The 18,551-nt window shown below is 39.0% G+C and overlaps 1 protein-coding gene across 12 annotated transcripts in view; it reads left to right on the top strand.

Moving 5' to 3' along the window:
- Window positions 1-18,551, top strand: part of PTPRM (protein tyrosine phosphatase receptor type M) — a 482,484-nt gene that overhangs the window by 172,609 nt on the left and 291,324 nt on the right. The gene's annotated exons all lie outside the window — the stretch shown is intronic.

Genomic DNA, 18,551 nt, shown 5'->3' on the forward strand with positions numbered 1-18,551 from the left:
AAGGACTGTAAAACATGAAAAATGGTAGAGCTGTCTGTTTGATCAATACTTTATTTTAGAGTGCCTTTGAACTGCTGTGAACTGCTATAGGTGTGTAGTAGAAAATGATATTGGTTTTGTTTTCATGATTGGTTTTTATTCATGATCTATGGAGAACAAGAATAAATGCTAACTCCACAAGGAAGACCACATCGTTTTCTCCTAATGTTCTCTGGCTAACTGCAATATCACGTGTAATAATACCCTTAGCTTGCCTCTACCTCTTTTTAAGCTAGTATTTTCAGCTAAAATTGTATTCTTTCTTTTCAAGTTTGGAGAAGACCCGTATGGCAGTCAAATCTGACTTTCTGCTTTACAGAGCCAAAGAATGTCATTGAGCCCGTAACTTTTACTTATTCATTAATGTAGCTTCTAAATAGGTGTCAGATCTTCATTTAAAGGCTGCCTCACAACTCCTTGTCTGTATGTGTAACCTTGCATCAAAAAGATGCATCTTCCTTGATCTCTTTTAGTAACGGGATGCAAATTCTACTGCTGTCTTCCTGCTATCATGTCAGAGTTGTCTGGTCTCCATTGCAAGCTGCTTGTAGTAGTCTGTATTTGGATTTAGCGTCAGGGATATACCAACCTCCAGATCCCTCTACCTTCCATATGTGAAAAACATGCTAGAACTGAGATGTTGTCTCTGAGAAGGAAATAAAAGCCTGCCTGTGGAGATCAGTCAGATGGATCTGTGATACGTGGAGAGGGAGGGATAGGAGAAATGGAAGCAATAGTAACAGGTGGGACTGTGAGATGAAATTCTCTATTTTTGTTTTTGTAATTTAAACAATTTAAGGCTTTTAGTATAGCTTGCCTTTCACCTTGCACTTGGTACACAATTTCATCAAGCATTTTGGAAACGATTCAAATATGTGGGACAGGTTAAAAAGCTGGGTAGTTATATTTCTCTCTATATACTGAAAACTACATGTGGGCAGTTACAGGAAACCTAGCATGCAAATAAATAAAACCACCTGAAAAGCAAAAACATGTATTTATCTGTATATGAATGATGAACTGTTAAGTCTATACAGAAGGAGCCTGATCAAAATGCAATGGCAGTCTCCTTTGTTTTTATTGGCTTTGTATGGGCATTTTCAACCTGTGCTGATACAAGGCTGACATTTCTCTAACTCTCCAGCCATTTAAAGACAGTATTATACTGTTGAAGTGGGAGAATTAGACTCCTGTCTTCCCTAAGCCACTGAGATTTTGTGAAAGCATGACTTTCCAGTCGTGAAAAGAATTTAGCACGTATGGGGAAAATAATAGGTTGTTATATTGTCAGTGATAACCTTTCTAGAGCCTTTGAACTTTTGCATAATGCTCTTCTGTCAAATTGAAATTAGAATTCATAATAGGGAAATCCTGATTCAATTCTATAGGTTTTTCTATAGGTTTCATGGCAGTGTAATTTCAGCAATACTGATTCCAGAATATCTTTGCGGAAATTAGTTAAGTGATTCTTTGCTTATACATGATTACAAGCAGATTTTTTTCTCCATGTGAAGGATAAAAAAGTGGTGACAAACTGCTGCCAACTATTTTTTGAGGAATTTCATCTTCCTATGTGTCCAATGTTTTTTTAGCCTGCCCATATAACTGCAGTTCCCTCTGGTAATCAGTCCAAGAGTGTGCGGCTTCCAGGTGTGCTCTTGTATAAGAACAGTTTAAAAGTTGACAGGATCTCCTGGATCGCTTGGATTTGTTTTTGTACTTGTTTGCCAGTTTCCACAGATGTCTGCTTTAAGAGTGGTCAGACAGCTCCATGTGTGGGATACTGCAAATCAGGGCTAAGAGATACACTTCCCAATAGCTGTGTGCTAGCATACTAGGTCACTACGGGGTAAAAGATCCCCAGAGCTGGAGTTCTCCCTCAGTCAATGAAAGCATCTGGTTTCATGGTGTGTTACTGATGAATTTATGTATGCCTGCTTGTAACATCTCATGCCACTGCCACAGGACCACGAGTACAATGCAGCTACCTGTAGCAGCTATCAGAAAACACGGTATCTTCGATGTCGTATGACTGGTTAAATAGACATTAAAGGTCCTTTGGTTGCTGATAACGGTAGAATCAATATTCAGTTAAAGAACATCTTAATAAAGGAGGTTCTTATGTACACTAGAGGCAGAATAAAATGAGCACTGTTCTGTAGAAACATTTAAGCTAGCACTCAGGTAATTCAGGTTTTAGTGGTACTACAAACAGGTTGTGTAATCTCTCTGATATGCCGACTTTGTCCGCTGGTAATATAAAGCCTTTTCTTTGTTGAATGGTTTCCTTATATTTTTAAACCCTTAAGGGAAAACTGTAATAAATAAGTAAATAAATACAATTGTGTGATGACAAAAGGAACCCCCATTTTTGTCAGGGGCCTTTCAGCATTTCTGCCACATACATCGTGTCCATATTTCTGATGTGTTTGGACATGGCACTTGCAAAATATCATGAGATAATTTGCTCCCAATTATTTTCAATACCTGTCATTTTTTTCCAGATTCACATTGTTAGTCTGAAGTACAGGTAAATTGCCTGTGAAATCACAGAACCACTGCATTCAATAACATTTCTGATTGCTTCCAGTGCTGGCAGGATTTCCCTCTTGTACTTCTATTTCTTTTGTACAGTAGCCCCCAGCTTGTATGCAGGAGTAGACGTCAAGTGTAGTAGTACAGGTTTTTCTGGCAAACAAATATGTTACTTTTTACACTCTGCTGGACTGTTAGGGATATAAATTCCTCAAAAGAAATAAATAATTGTAACTTGGTAGGTTATTTTAGTCTTCTTGTCTTTGCTGAGTAATTGTTTCTAATGGCATTGACTTTCTTAGCTTAATAATGCTAAGGACCTGAAACAGTCCTAAGTGAAATCCATAGGTCATGTTTTATTCACCCCTCACACCTTTTATATATATATATATTTATTATTATTATTTTCAAGCCTATCCCACTTTTATTCCCTGTAGAACATTGAAGTCTGGAGTATTATAGAAGGTTTTGCAATTGAAGTGGTGACGGGGTACCACAACTCACAGGTTATTATCAGTATGGGATGACTCTTTCTATTCTATTGAATGATTGAGCAAAAATGTCATCCCTGTGCTGTTTTGCTCCCACTGTAAGGAATGTAGCAATTGATGTAACTTTTTTTTTTTTTAATTGAACTAATTTCTCTTTGAAACTACAAATTCTGGAAGTTGACACTAACAATAAGATAAAGGAGTAGGCACTAAACGAGTTGGGAGTCCCAAGCAAAGTAAATACAATTCAGAAAAGAAAGAAAGATGTGTTTGTAGGTGGGAGCCAAAGTTAGAATTTGGAAGGAAATGAACATGTGGAACACAGACCAGTTAATGGTCAAGTGAAAACAGCTGAGGCATTGTCTTCTGAAAAACTTGTGTTAGAGCCAGTATTTAGTAAAATGGCAGAAGAAAAAAAAAAAAAAGTATTATGGGAGAAAAAAGGGTAGAATTCTTTTTTGAAAGTAACCTTCTTCTGGTTCAGCCTTGCATATTGAAAGAACAAACATTTTGCTTTCCAGCACCAGCTTTCCGCCAAGAATTTAAACAGCAGTTTACAAAGAAAAATAAAGTTTAGAAAATTGGGGGCTTACTTAGAAACAGGTAGGTATCTTCCACTGCAAGCCAAAGATACACAAGTACACAGATTTTCTTCTCTGCAGGTGTATGAAGTTTGAACTTGCACGTATTGAATATTTAAATATACAAAATACTATACTCACTAGTAACTGAAATTAAAATTATTATCAAATGAAAACTGGTTAAATATTAAAATAATTGTTTTTAAGGCTGTACTTGGGAAAAGTTGTGTCTCTGCAGCCTTTTTCCATAGCGCTTTCCTTGCTCAGTGTCCGCTGATGTTACTGCAACAGCAAGTGCTCAGTACTTCTGGGAAATGACCTGAAAGATTTAAATTGGGTACCTCGGAGGTAGCCTTTCTTGAGAGAGTGGTTCCTCAGCCAGTGGAATGCTACATTTGATGAAAGAAAGAGGTCATCACTTCAATGAATTAATGTGTTTTTCCTAGCCTCCTTCTAAAAGTGGTTGAAAATCAAATAATTACTTTGAAATATTATTCTGAGACACATTTCTTTACTGGAAAAATATAGACCTGAGAGTAAAACTTTGTCAAAATAACAACAGGATCTTGTAATAGGAGATGTCTCCAATCTGTGATAAGTGACAGCATCAGATGTACCAAAAGCAGGAGGCTGATAGGTGCTCTTGGAAGGGGAGAGTATGAAACCTTTCAAACCTGTGGTTTATACATACAGAGTATGTGCTACTGTATTTGCAGACGAGAAGGCAAGAACATTATCTCTCTAGTGGCAAATCTACCATATGTAAACAGTCTATCGCCTGTTAATAAAGGATTTGGTGTTTTTTCTTGTCTCACCTGAAAGCTGTCTTCCACCTTATCAATTTTCTTAAATAATCTTCTGCTGAAGGTATGAAGAAGATGAAAGATTTTATTCCCCTATACACAAAACTTGTGTGCGTTATTTATTATTTATTCAAAAGGAGATATAAATTCTGTGTCAGAGAGAGTTCTGGAAAACAAATTGTTTTCTTAGAAATATGTATATGCACTCACAAATGAGAACTATTGAAAACATCCTTCTCAGAGTGTAGAACCAATGCTATCACTCCTGGCAAATTATGAAAACAAAATATGTTTATAGGATGTACAAAATATTTTGTGTGTTGGTGTGTGCCTGTTCTTGATTATGTGCATTGCATAAAATATCCCAGGAGATGAACCCATTTGCTGGAGTTTCATAAGAATTTTTTGTTACGGTGTAAACTTTCTGAGGCTTTCATTTAATTCCATTTTCATGGATAAGTCTAGAAACACTTAAGGAAAAAATGTTTCAAATATTTTTCTAGTGCTAAGATCATGAAGCAGCATTTTACCTGTTAAAATGAAATCATACACGCTTGTAGCAACTTAGTAACACAAAAAGGTGGAACTAGTAATGTAAATTGAGCAAAGAAATAGGCCTCAGGAAGATGTTCTTTGGAATATTAAAAAAAAAAAAAAAAAAAGTTTGATCTGTTGGTGCTTTTGTGTACTGTGGGAGTGCAAGAGGTCCCTCTTCCTCCTGCTCATAAACATCTCAGTCTTCCGAGACTGATCAAACTACCTTGTGCATGGCAAATTGCCGTGAATCCATTGATTTGAGAAGAGCTTTAACAACATGTAGCAACTAAAGGTTTCGCCATGTTTCCTGATGTATGTGCATCCTAGTGTGTTTTCTTTGTAGAGAACCAGAGGTGGTTTTACTGTTAGAATGATAATTAATGCCCTGTAGGAAGGGGAGAAGAGGGTGTTAATGAACAGATTTTTTTTTTTTTTTGAATTCTGGTGATGTTTAATATTGTTTCTAGTTTGTGGTGTGTTGATTTCTTTGTGTTCCTCTCTCTCCCACGGTTTATATTTAGTGCCTTTCTTGCATCCTGTGTTGTATCAGCAAGTTCACAGACAGCACAAAGCTGGGAGGAGTGGCTGATACACCAGAGGATTGTGCTGCCATTCAGATGGACCTTGACAGGCTGGAGAAATGGGCAGAGAAGAACCTTATGAAATTAATCAAAAGGAAATGCGAAGTCATGCCCCAGTGAAGGAATAACCCCATGTGACAGTACATACCTGGGGTCTGACAGGGTGGAAAGCAGCTTTGCAAAGAACCTGGCAGTCCTGGTAGACAAGTTGACCGTGAGCCAGCTCTGTGCCCTTGCTGCAAAGACCAACAGCCTCCAGAGCTGCATAAGGAGGGTATCGCTAGCAGGCCGGGGAGATGATCCTTCCGTCTGCTCAGCAATGGGGAGACACATCTGGAATGCTGGGTACAGTTCTGGGCTCCCCAGTATAAAAAAAGACATGGCTGCACTGAATGATGGTTAAGGGACTGGAAGATCTGACATAAAAGGAGAGAGCTGGGACTTGTCCAGTATGGAGAAGGAAAGTCTCAAGGGAAATCTTGGAGGGAGTAGGAATGACATAGCCAGATTCTTCTCCAAGGTGCTTAGTGCCAGGACAAGAAGCAATGGCCACAAACTGAAATACAGGAAATTGCACTTAAACATAAGAAAAAAAGCTTTTTTTTTTTTTTTATCGTTAGGCTGTTCAAACACTGGAACAGGTTGCTTGGAGAGGCCAGGGAGTCTCCATCCCTGGAGGTGCTCAAAATCTGACTGGATGTAGTCATGAGCAGCTTGCTCCTTAGAGCAGGGGGGTAGGACTGCCTTTCTCCAGAGCTCGCTTCTAACCGTAATTATTTTGTGGATTTGTGATAGCGTTCCAAAATTACTATAGCTGTCTGTAGCATTTAGCAACTTGACTGATAAGGAAATTCTGAAATGGAATTTCTTGGGTGAGATGAGATGCGTGTCAACGTACATGCACTGTCTTTAAGTAGTTGACTAGATTCCCCTGTTCTCCCACTTTAACATCTTGGACTGTCTTTTCTCTTAATTCCTATTTGTGTCAGTTTCTACTTATTTAATTATTTACTGTCTTTTTTTTTTGTTTTTCGTAAAGAGTCAAGAAATGCTCAGCAATACGAGCATACAGAAGAACAGCAAAGCAGTTAGGATGGGGATTTGGCTATCAATGAACACTGATCTGCTAAACCTCTGATCCCACTCAAGTTCCAGCAATTCAGGTGGACGTTGTAGTATATTGCTAGGAGATTGTCAGAAATAGAAAATCATCTGCTGATGCAGAGGCTGCGGTCTAGTACTGTGTATAAAATGGCAGTGGTATAAGTGGCAAAAAGAAACTCTTTTTCCTATGATTTTTAGAAGTGAAGAAAAGAAAATTCAAGTAGGTATTTTGAAGCATCAATGGAACAATGCAATGTTACCAGTATATCCCTGTTTCTCCTCACTTAAGTATCTTTTACAGCCCGATTTTATAAACAGCTACATGCAATACTGTATTGTTTATTTGGATTTGTGTTTATTTTAATTCCACTTGAGCTTAAATTTGCACAGTCACAATAAAATTTTAGGAGACAAACTTCAGTTTTTCTGATTTTCTGCATTTTAAGAACTTTTATAAAACATGATAGAAAGATTTAGTTTAACTTACATATTCTTTTTCCCTAAAGAGAAGCATAAAAAAGAAATGTAAGAAATCTCAGCTTTCTAAATATCAATTCAAACTTGATAAAATTTTAATCATATGTATTAGAGATCCCACACCAAATACTCGCAACAAGATATCTATATTTAATTGTTCCACTCTAACTGTGAGCAAATGCATGTACTGCATGCTTTATGCCTTTAGACAGTATATATTTAGATTGTACGAGAAATCGAATATATTTTTCCATACATATACCATAATTTCCAAAACGGTTCCTCTAATAAAGGAGTTGTTAGGTTAGGTGCTTATTCACTAATGCCTTGCTTATGTGAAAAGCTTTGTTGCAAACAGTTACATCACTTTTGTCTGAGCTATAGGGCTGAAGGCTTCATCATACTTACAGCAATCCTTTTCTCTATTCTTCTTCTATCTATTGGGATGCATTCTACCATCAGTGATAACACCAGCCAGGCTTTTTTTCCTGGGCTTGCTCATTTTATTCTGACATATATGTAGATTTGATGAATCTTTCTGTGATGCTAGGATTTTTCAGAGATGATTCAGTTATTAGTGGTACCAGAGCCTAGGAGAAGTTATACAGTCGTGAAGAGTTAATGATAAATCCGAGATAATATATGTAAGAAACAGAAAAACATTTTGATATCGATGTACCTGTGAAGTGTTTTGACTTCAGTGACATTTCAGAGCTGACCAGCAGAAACAGTTGAGCCTAGTGTTTTTATTAGTAAACTATATGTAGCTGAATTTACAAAATGTATTTGGAGTGTGGTAAGAAAGTATAGTAAAGGTGACTTTCCTCCTTGTATCCCACCTTTCCTTTTTACGTTAGTGTCAGCAAGGCTGAGTGGCCCATGAAGTGCTGTGTACTCTTACCATTGGCATTATTCTCTGAGTGCTGAGATTGCTTTGAAACTAAATTCTCAAAATCAGGGAAGTGGTATACTGTCAGGAGTCTTGGAAATGAGTATTGCCAGCTCGCCACCCTCTTGTTTTTACATCCAAGTGTAGTGAAATCTTTTCCCCCACAGCAGTGTGCTGCCCAGGCTGGTTATTGCAAGGGATTTCTGAATGTTCCTTAGAAAAACAAACCATTGAATAAACAGAAGAATAGAGGCCAACTTGCTAAGTCAGTGCCCCGCTACAAACACTGATGGATGTCCCAGTTTTCTGGATATACAGTTTTCAGACTGACATCTTATTTCTACCCACTTCCCATTTAGCACAATGGTGGTTCACAGAGCTACTGTGGCCAATGAAATACACAGCTGGAAAACTAAAATGCTTGATGGTGCAGAAGCTACTGTGAATCTACATGCTAGCCTTACACTACTTGTATGAGACTGTAATAGTGGAGATAAAAATAAATCTTACGTTTCTTCTGCTCCAAAACGTTCCAGAAGCCTGGGTAGCAAAGCTGTTTTACAGGGTAAGCCTCCTAATCTACCCAGAATACCCTACCAGGCAGAAGAGCCAACTGCTGGTAACAATGAAGAAATGTCAGCATGTTTTGTTATTAATATCAAATAAATACATAGGTAATTGGAAGAATAAAGTTCACTCCTAAACCTCAGAAACCAGTTCCACCATTCCTAAGTGATGAGGATGCAGACCACATTTTGGAAGCTTAAAATGTTACCTAAAATATTTGATTTCCAGTGAAAATACCTGACAGAAGCCACTATAAAGTTTTACAGTGTGGCGTCAGTCGAAACATTTGATAAATCAGAGACTTTTTAGACCACGGAACAACACGGGCCTCACTGACAGTGATACAAAACAGAAACTAAAAACATTTGGTGTGTGCATATGAGCAACTTTGATTATTTTCTTGCAAAAAAACTAACCAGTGTTTGATCCTGTGCAACAAAGAGTACTGTAAACTGAGGGGAGAGAGCCGCTTAGCTCTGTAGTGCCAGTCAGCCACTGGATTGCTAGGAGTGACACTGAGTGGTGTTCTTCAACAACTTCCTTCATCACCCGCCTAGGAGAGGTAGATGCTGCTCTGCCAAGAGCATGCTTCTGACGCTAAAATATGTATTTTGGTTTTGACTAGGTTATCAACTGTTGCTGCTTGTGTAGAGAATGTAGAGTGTGGAAACTTGTAATATAGTTGTTTTTTTTTTTTTTTTTGTCCTGAAGAAAGACATTTTATCACAATATTCTTCAAACTCTTAATCCTCTGCTTGGTAATCTCCTGTGACCAAAATATATCTTTGCAGAAAGGTAAATTGGAAAGAATTATGGCTGTAGAAGTTTTGCTTTTGGAGATACACTGGAAACTGTATGGAATCCACCAGAGCCTTGGTTATGGACAACAGAACAAAACCTTAAGGGAGTTGGGGACAGTTTGGCAAAGTTTGTTTTCAAGTAATCTGCAAAATTAGTAGATTTTGCTCTTCCTCATTTGCTGAAGATGTCCCACTGCACCTTATATCTATAAAGAGAGTCAGAAGTGCCACCTAAGGGAGCCATAATTATTTTTATTTAATAAGGATTATATGAAACTTGGACTTCAGACAGAAAGCTTCTGGTAACAGGTAGTTGTTCCTTCTTCCTTTTTCCCTGTTTTAGAACTGTCTCAAGTACTCAAACACTGGCAGTTATTAATAAATTAACTACTTAAATTAATAAATATATACATTAACATGCAGGAAATTTGCATACCTGAAGACATGTATGGACACATGCAAGTTATAGGGGATGCACAAGTAGTGAATTAAATCTGTCCCTCTCCTCCATCCCAATCCATCCCCTGACATGTTTTCATTTGATGAAGTGACCCGTAAGAAAAGTTGTTCCGGGATCGCCTTCAGCAGCCTACCCTTGTTGCTATTCTCGTCTGAATTTGAAAATGAAGTGACCGAAGTATTGTTCTTTTTTCAAGAGCCTCCGTGTGATGTGTTAATCTCCCGATTATTCTGGAGTGTTAAATAATATAGTAAATGGTGATTGGCAGACTTGAGATAATGAAGCAGTTGACCTGTGCCACCAGGGGGTGGTTAAATTCAACTTGCGTTTCAACAGCGTGTTAGGTATGCCTGTTTCTGGGCCCTGAAGACTGCCTTGATACGGAGCACAGCTCAGCAGCAGCAGAATCACTTCGGGACACGTACAAGTTAGGCAATTGATGAAGTAAATTCAATAAGCTTTCCATGCTCTGCTCTTGGACCTTTGGGAGAAAGAAACAGTGACCTTTACAATGAATACTGTAGTTAAAATGTACAAACTTACAGCTGGGAGGCATAGTGTTCAAATTGGAGTTGAGTGGAGGCTGCTTTTTAAGACCAAGGGCTGTTTAAGCTGTTTGAGGCAAAGAGAACTGAAGTAAAGGCTAAATTAAATTAAACCCAGAGGGAAGATGATAGGAAGGATACAGAGCACTGGGGGAGGCCTGGGTTGGGGGTGGGAGTTGTCCAACTATAGGACCGATGCAGTAATTAAGAGTGAAACACCTCCAGCTGGACCCCTCCACTTGGCTTCTCTGCTACATGAACTGACATGTACGTTGCTTATTACTGATTATTACTGCTACGACTGTCTTTATTTGCAAATTACACTGTGGAGCAGTTTACTTTAGCTTTCTTTAACCATTGGTGTGTGTTTCTTCTCGCTATTCGTTCCTCCCACTCTGACCAGTCAGTTCAGGAGGCAGCTGTCCCAGCGTGAACAGGGCAGTTTCTCATCGTGATATTTGTGTGTGTGTTTATTTCTTGGCTACTCTGAAGGACTCATCATTTGGTTTTGCCTGCTACTCTGCTCATTTAAAACTTTGAGTTTTTAAGATTAAGACTACAGGTTGTCCCCAGAACTTGAATGCTGGACTTTTATTCACATGCCTGGCACTGGGCACGAGCACAATGTTTTTATATGTCCTGTTACGTGCTTGGATAGAAAAGACAAACAAATGCCCACATCACTTTCCATTCTACGTTTGAATGAAAACTATTCTAATGATCTTTTCTTTATAATTTTCTCCTAATCACTTTGCACCTTCCATATGCCTGGCATCTGCAAAACTCAAAGCCAGAGTATTGAAAATCGTTTACATATTCTCTTCATTCTTCAGCAAGGTGCTCATCCTAACTCTTGGAATTTTTAATACAAGTAAAACTATGATGAGAAGTGCTTAGTGTTCTGTGTTTCAAAGAATTAAGGTATGGAGTGAGATTAAATGACTTTATAAACAGGTCTGTGGGTTCAGCAAAATGCTTAGCAGATACATGGACTGTTGCCATAATTTCTTTATGAAAAATAAGCTTTTCCTTTAGAGAGAGATTTCCTAGTGCTCTGTTTTCTCCAGATGTTTCTGAGAACATAATTCCATACAAGTGGTTCTGTATTCTGTTGTGTGCTATTAAAGAAAGTTTGGGATTTTTACGTATTTGTGAGCACTGAAAAATTGTTAGAGAATGTTAACACTTCTCAATCTGGAAATTCATATTAAAAAAAGTGATTTTCTTTGTCTTTTTTCTTTGAAAATCTCTATGTAGTTTTGCTCCTGTCACAATGATACAAAACAATTTCAGTATGTAAGTACTGAGTAACTGCTTTTGTTAAATTACTTTGTGTTTAGTGGCTCCATAAAATGCAATAATGTCTTTTTTTACTTTCTGCATGCTTAATTTTTTCTTCAAATACATGTCATTGCTTAATATTTGATACTGTGACTACTTGATCTGCAACTTGTGTATTCTACAATATTACCTGGCAGCTCCAGCAAGCATTTATATTTAGTCATAAGAAATAGAGATTTATGGAGAGCTATATCATTTGAAGAAAAGAATCAGTTAGCAAACATTAAAATATTGAAACAGGAAATCTTTCCTGAACAGTAAAATAATAACATTTTGCCTGAATGCCCATTAGTTACATGCAGAGTGCAATTCTAGCTCATAGTAGAGTAATTCCAAACAGGACAATAATAATCTTTTTTTCCAGCATGGCCTCATTACTTGAATGAAGTACACTTGTTAACTTACACAGATGGAATAAATGCAGGATAATCACAGGATCTGTGGTGGTTCTAATCTACAGTGACAAGCAGTTGTCTTGGTTATGAAAGCAATTCTGGAAATTCAGAGGTAGAGCCAGCTATCTAAATTATTAGAATGAAAAAATATCAACTCTGTGAAGCAATTTTGTTGAGGTATTAATTGCTATTTGATTTAGATTTTATACATATTTTAATCAAAATTACTTCTGGCACTGCTGATGTTATCTGAGATCCCACTGGTACGACTCTAATCAGGATTTTATAAATGTGCATATCTGAAAGTGAGATAATGCAAACCCTTTCTTTTAATAAATGTATGAAAAGCTGTTTAATCTACCTGTATGGATAGGGGGTGACTGACCGGTGTTTCCTTTTAAGTCTCTTCTGGCAAAATTGCTGAAACATGCCTTGAGAATGATTAATTCAGAGGTAGTGCGGAATATAACATCCCAGGACTTCAACCCCTTTGAATTACTGCTGCATTTTTGTTAAAACTATTTCTGAAGGGTTTAATATATATCTTGTTGCTTCTAAATTGCTGTTCATTTAGGAGACTTAGAGTTAGTTCATTGCCTAAAAGGGACTGTGAGTCTAATTTAAATAACCATCAACCTATTTCTTTTCACTCTAGCTTGGCTAAGATGGAAAAAATAACGTGAATATTTAAGGTGCTTCAAGCTGTCTCTGCTTTAAGCTGTGTGCATTTAGTATGGTGGTACTAGGGGTATGGATTTTCAAGCTGTGTATATCCTGAGGTGTTAAATTAAGATACCTTTTTTTTTATACCCATATATATTAAATAACATGTTGCTTTATAGAAAATGTATTCTTGCCAGTGACTTACCAGTTAAATATATTCATTATTTTGCTTAAATAGCATTCTTGAACATGTTTTTTTGTTGTTGTTGTTTTGGTTTGGTGGTGGGGGTGGGTTTTTTTTTGTTTTTTTTTTTTTTTGGAAAGTGTTCTCCAAGCATTTGAAAACATGGGGGTTTCTCAGCAGCTGGCAGAATATGTTATTTTCACTTCTGGATCTCAGTACCTTGCAATCTTTCTGTGGTCAAAATTCTTCTGCACTAAGAAAGCTACATAGCTCTACGCCTTGGGGACGTAGCCTTTGTACTCCAGGCAGGTCTAGCATTAAATGATTAAGGCAGATTCCTCTTTCCAAAGAATGAAGTGTCCTGTTCACACAGTTCTCCAAGTCCCAGTGGCAGAAAGAGCTAGCAGGCTTAATCGGTAGTAAAGCCTCAATCTTTCACATGGCAAAGCAGAGCTACCAAGCAAAGTAAAAAGAAATTTATCTATCTTGCTGAACTAGATTTAAAAACAACAATAAAAAACTAGGAGGATCCTGTAAAGTTGCTCTGACAACCTTTTTTTTAATGGGTTTTAATATATACTGCCATAAAGTTTCATTGTAAATCGTGAATTTTATACCATTTTCTGCATCAGGATTAGAAAATTACAGACCTGTCATTTTTTGTTTAATTTTCAATAAGACATGATGTATTTGTGAAGACTTCCACATAAAGACTGTTAGTTTGCAAGACCTATTGGTAAATTTCAGCATCTATATTAAAAGAACTGAGAGTAAGTTTTTAATTACTGTAATTACTAAAGCAATAGATTGTAAGCGATCTCTTTCACTTATGGGACTTCAGAATTTCACATTAGTGAGTTTTAAGAATCTTATTTTTGTTGATGCTGCTAAAAATAATACTTTGTAAAAAAGTTGTAGAGGGATCTGCTAATAGGTTTAATAAAGGAATGCTCATTTGATATAAATATGTTATTTCTAACTGTTCTAAGTAAAATAGCTACTCACAGTTCTGCCGTGGAGAGCTTGTTGTTTATCACAGAATATGCTTAAATGGACCCATAAATTGTGGAAAGGGAAATGTTGATGTACTCATATACGTGAGCACTGATGTACTCTCAAAATGGGGAGAGATGGATTTGAAGGGTGGAGCATTCAGTGGATAAGGAATTGGCTGCAGGCTGCACTCAGAGAGCGGTGGTCAGTGGCTCTGTGTCCAAGAAGAGGCCAGTGACGAGTGGTGTCCGTCAGGGGTCTGTCCTGGTACCGGTGCTGCTTAATGCCTTTATCAGTGACACAGACAGTGGGATCGAGTGCACCCTCAGCAAGTTTGCAGATGACTCCAAGCTGAGTGGTGCAGTTGATACAGCAGAAGGAAGGGATGCCATCCAAAGGGACCTGGACAGGCTGGAGAAGTGGGCCCACATGGACCAAATGAGGTTCAGCAAGGCCAAGAGAAAGGTGCTGCACCTGGGCTGGGGCAATCCCAGAGATGAGCACAGACTGGGAGAAGAACTCACTGAGAGCAGCCCTGCAGAGAAGGACTTGGGGGTTCTGGTGGATGAAAATCTTGACATGAGCCAGCAGAGTGTGCCTGCAGCCCAGAAGGCCAACTGTGTCCTGGGCTGCATCACCAGAGGAGTGGCCAGCAGGGTGAGAGAGGGGATTGTGCCCCTTGCTCTGCCCTTGTGAGGCCCCACTTGGAGTGCTGTGTCCAGGTCTGGGGCCCCCAGCACAAGAAGGATGTGGGGCTGTTAGCGCGGGTCCAGAGGAGGGCCACAAAGATGATCAGAGGGCTGGAGCACCTCTCCTATGAAGAAAGGCTGAGAGACCAGGGAGACCTCATTGAGGCCTTCCAATAATTTAAGAAGAGGGCTTATAAAAAAGATGGAGAACTTCTTGCTCAGTCAGATAATGACAGGACAAGGGGGAATGGTTTTAAACTAAAAGAGGGGAGATTTAGATTAGAGGTTAGGAGGAAGTTCTTCACTCAGAGGGTGGTGAGGCCCTGGCACAGGCTGCCCAGAGAAGCTGTGGATGCCCCATCCCTGGAGGTGTTCAAGGCCAGGCTGGATGGGGCTTTGGGCAACCTGCTCTGGTGGGAGGTGTCCCTGCCCATGGCAGGGGGGTTGGAATGAGGTGATCTTTAATGTCCCTTCCAACCTGAGCCGTTCTGTGATACTCCTGTAAATTCCAGAAAGCAGTCCCATTTAAGTGAGCTCTGCCATACCTCTGCAGCTTCCTGAAGACAGTACACAGTGAGTGAAAGAGAGAAGAAATGTGAATCCCAAATAAAAGAGAGAAGCTGGCCATGTGGGTGCAGTTAAAACAAAAACCTCTCTGTACTCATATATGAAATGGTAAATAGCATTTTTCAGACTAAACATCATCTTTAGCCATTTGGCAATTGCTGAAATGTGTTGAGATGGGCTTTGTAGGTTTGGATGGGTTCTTTGCCTTGTTCTGTTTTTTAACCCTCTCTTATTTTTATTTTTTTAAGCTCTCTTCCGGTGACTGTGAATTGAACTCTTCTTCATCACTTTTATTACCATTCTTTTATGCTCAGGCTTAAATCAGTTAGGCTGATCTCCTACTTGTTTGCTGTCATCCCCAAAGAGAGGGAAGCCTTGCTCTCTTGAGCAGTATTTTTCCTTGTGAAAAGTAAATGAATGATGTTTCTTAGTCTCTGTCTAATCCAAACACAACATTTTCCTTGAAAATATTTTTTCCCAAAGAGACTAAAGAAAAAAAAAATTACCTTTGAGTTCCACTAGGAAATGTCATGCTAGTGATTTCTTCAGGACTGTTTGAGTTCTAACATATAATTAGACACACCGCACTTTGCCTCTGTGAGTTTGTAATGTTTAAGAGAAGTCAGTCAAGATAATCTGTGTTAATAATAATATCTCACATATACTTTACAGGTGCGTTATAATAATAGTAATAAAGGCTTTTTATTCTGGAGCTCCTTCGTGATTTTTGAAGGCACCCACAATGATTTGTTTCACATCTGGATTTCAGTGGGGGGTGAAAAAACCCTGAATCCTCTGTAGAGCTAGGCTGAGTTCTCCTTAAGGCTCGTGGTGCTTGTTATTAGAGCAAAAGGATGTGTCTCTATGAAACGTGATAAGGCTTCTCTCTTTTTCAGTCAAAATTATAGACGTGTGAACAGATAGCATGTGTTGCATAGCCATATAGTTGATTATTTGATCAAACGGAGTTTTTCTGTTTTAGAACAGCAGGCCAGAAGGGAGTGTGAATGCATTGCACTTTTCCTTGGTCTCCTCTCTTCACGTGCTTGGCTTTTGCAGATTAAGGCAGAAACTATACTGCCTCATGGCATTGCCTAGCCCTTTCCTTTTGCCTCCTCTTCCTCCCTTTAACAGCATCCTGTAGCTTTGTCAGATCAATAGAAGAACAGCAAGAAAGAACTCTTAGAATATTGGCACAGTTTTTCAGTTGTGTTGTAACTCACGAGAACCATGGAACAGCTTGGGTTGGAAGGGACCTTAAAGACCACCTCGTTCCAACCCCCCTGCCATGGGCAGGGACACCTCCCGCCAGACCAGGTTGCCCAAAGCCCCATCCAGCCTGGCCTTGAACACCTCCAGGGACGGGGCATCCACAGCTTCTCTGGGTAACCTGTGCCAGGGCCTCAAGCCCTGCACTGAAGGGCAGGCGTGCAGCACAGCTGGAGGGCAGAGAGGTTCTTGTTCATGCTTGGAATGCACTGAGCTAGTTACGGTGCTAGAATTAACCAGGGTGTGGTGGTATGTTGTTCCTTGGAGAAAAGCTTACTGATTTCTTGGCAAGATGAAATAGCCCGTGTAGAGCTTCCTGACGCTGTAGCTAGAAAAAAGGAAGGAGCTGGCGTGGGTGGATGTAACATAAGCACAGGACTTGGCTGTGCACAGAGTCCTTAAAGTCTGAAAGCTGAAGAAACACATTTTAAAGGTGTGTGATCAGTGACTGCTCAGCAGCTCTTATAGTTAGGGCTAATTGGTCATTCTTTTTAGGAAAAAAAAAAAAGTTGCCTTTAAATAATGTTCATTCTCCAAAATCATAATTAACCTGCTCTGCTTGCTTCCTGCTATCTCCTGTCGTTCTTGCTAGAATAATACCAGTAATGAGACCAGTAAAAATAGTAGTTTTGCAATAGTGGTTGGGAAGGCTTCTTTCCAAGTCTTATGTTCAGTCAGTTTAAAAAGTCAGTGTGCCTGCAGCCCAGAGTTCTGGGAATTGTAAGGAGCTGGCAATCATCTGGTGTAATTCTCAAGTAGCAATTTCAGATTGAGTAATTTTTAAGGCATGATAGTGCATTCTTTGGGCATTCTACAAGGTTTTTTCTCTTTTAAATAAGCTATGCATCACCCAGATTTATTTTTAAGAGGAAATAACACTACCATTCTGTGTTATTAAGAGAATGAAAATCAGTATTTACTGTTACTTATGCTGCTTCTTTGGCATTAGTAGCATGATTAACTTTGACTTGGTTTTGTGATTGTGGACAAGTTTAACTTAACGTGGCTGTTACTTGTAGCTCTCTGGTTAGAACTGTTATTTTAAGGTTATTTTCAATATGATGACAAGTGAAGGCCATAACAAATCGAAGTCAGCATTTTCTATATAGGTCTTAAATTCTGCTTGATAAACTGTAAATTCCAGGGCAAAAAAAAAAAAAAAGAAAAAAAAAGAGACACCTCCAGCTGTGTTGATGGTTTATGGAAGCTAGGTAGTGTGGGACCCTTGCAAACATCTTCTGAGAGGTGTTTGTTGGGGTTCTCCACAGTTTCTCCTGGTGCTTCAATAAAGTCTGCAGTCTTCAGTTTGTTGAAATGCATATGTTTGTGTGGAAAGTACACCTTTCTTGTTTGAATAAATGTTGCAAGTAGATCTTGTATAAAACATTTCCAATCAGATGTAGTAATTGGCTTATTAGATTTTTCTGAAGGTTCTTTGGCCGTTCATAGTGGACCCTGCCCTGTTTCATGGGCAGATGGAGCATGAGTTCTGGTGAGAATCTGAAAGCCAAGTCTCTCAGCCCTCATCTTTGCATCAGAGGACACGGCAAGATGTCATCTCTGTACCTTTCTGTCTGCTCTCATCCCCTTTTCCTGCTCCAGACACGCACTGGATCACATGAGGGAACAGGCTGGTGGCGTGGGACTTAGGAGCCTTGTGCTCCTGAGATCTTACGTAGTTCACTTTCTTATGCTATACATGCAGTATGTTTAACTGAGGGCAAGACCTTGTGCTGGGGTAGAAATTGCCCAGTTCCTGGTCCTGTGTTGAGGAAATGGAGACAACTTCAGTCTTGCTGGTCATTCGCTTGGTAAATCTGTGCCTAGCCTCTTCCACCTGAGTTGCTGATAATCGATAATCCCGTGTGTGGGTGCTCCTGTATGAGAAGCATACACTTAAATTTCCATGCAAGCTGTGCAAAATGCATATGCTGAATAGTGCATGTAGAGGGGAAGAGGAGACAGAAATGGTGTATGCTGGGTCATGCTTATTTTTTTTTAAAAAACAAAACAACCTTTAAATATTTGTGTAAAGTAAGCC

Source organism: Anser anser (assembly GCF_964211835.1).
Source record: "Anser anser genome assembly, chromosome: 2".
Classification (NCBI taxonomy): Eukaryota; Metazoa; Chordata; class Aves; order Anseriformes; family Anatidae; genus Anser; species Anser anser.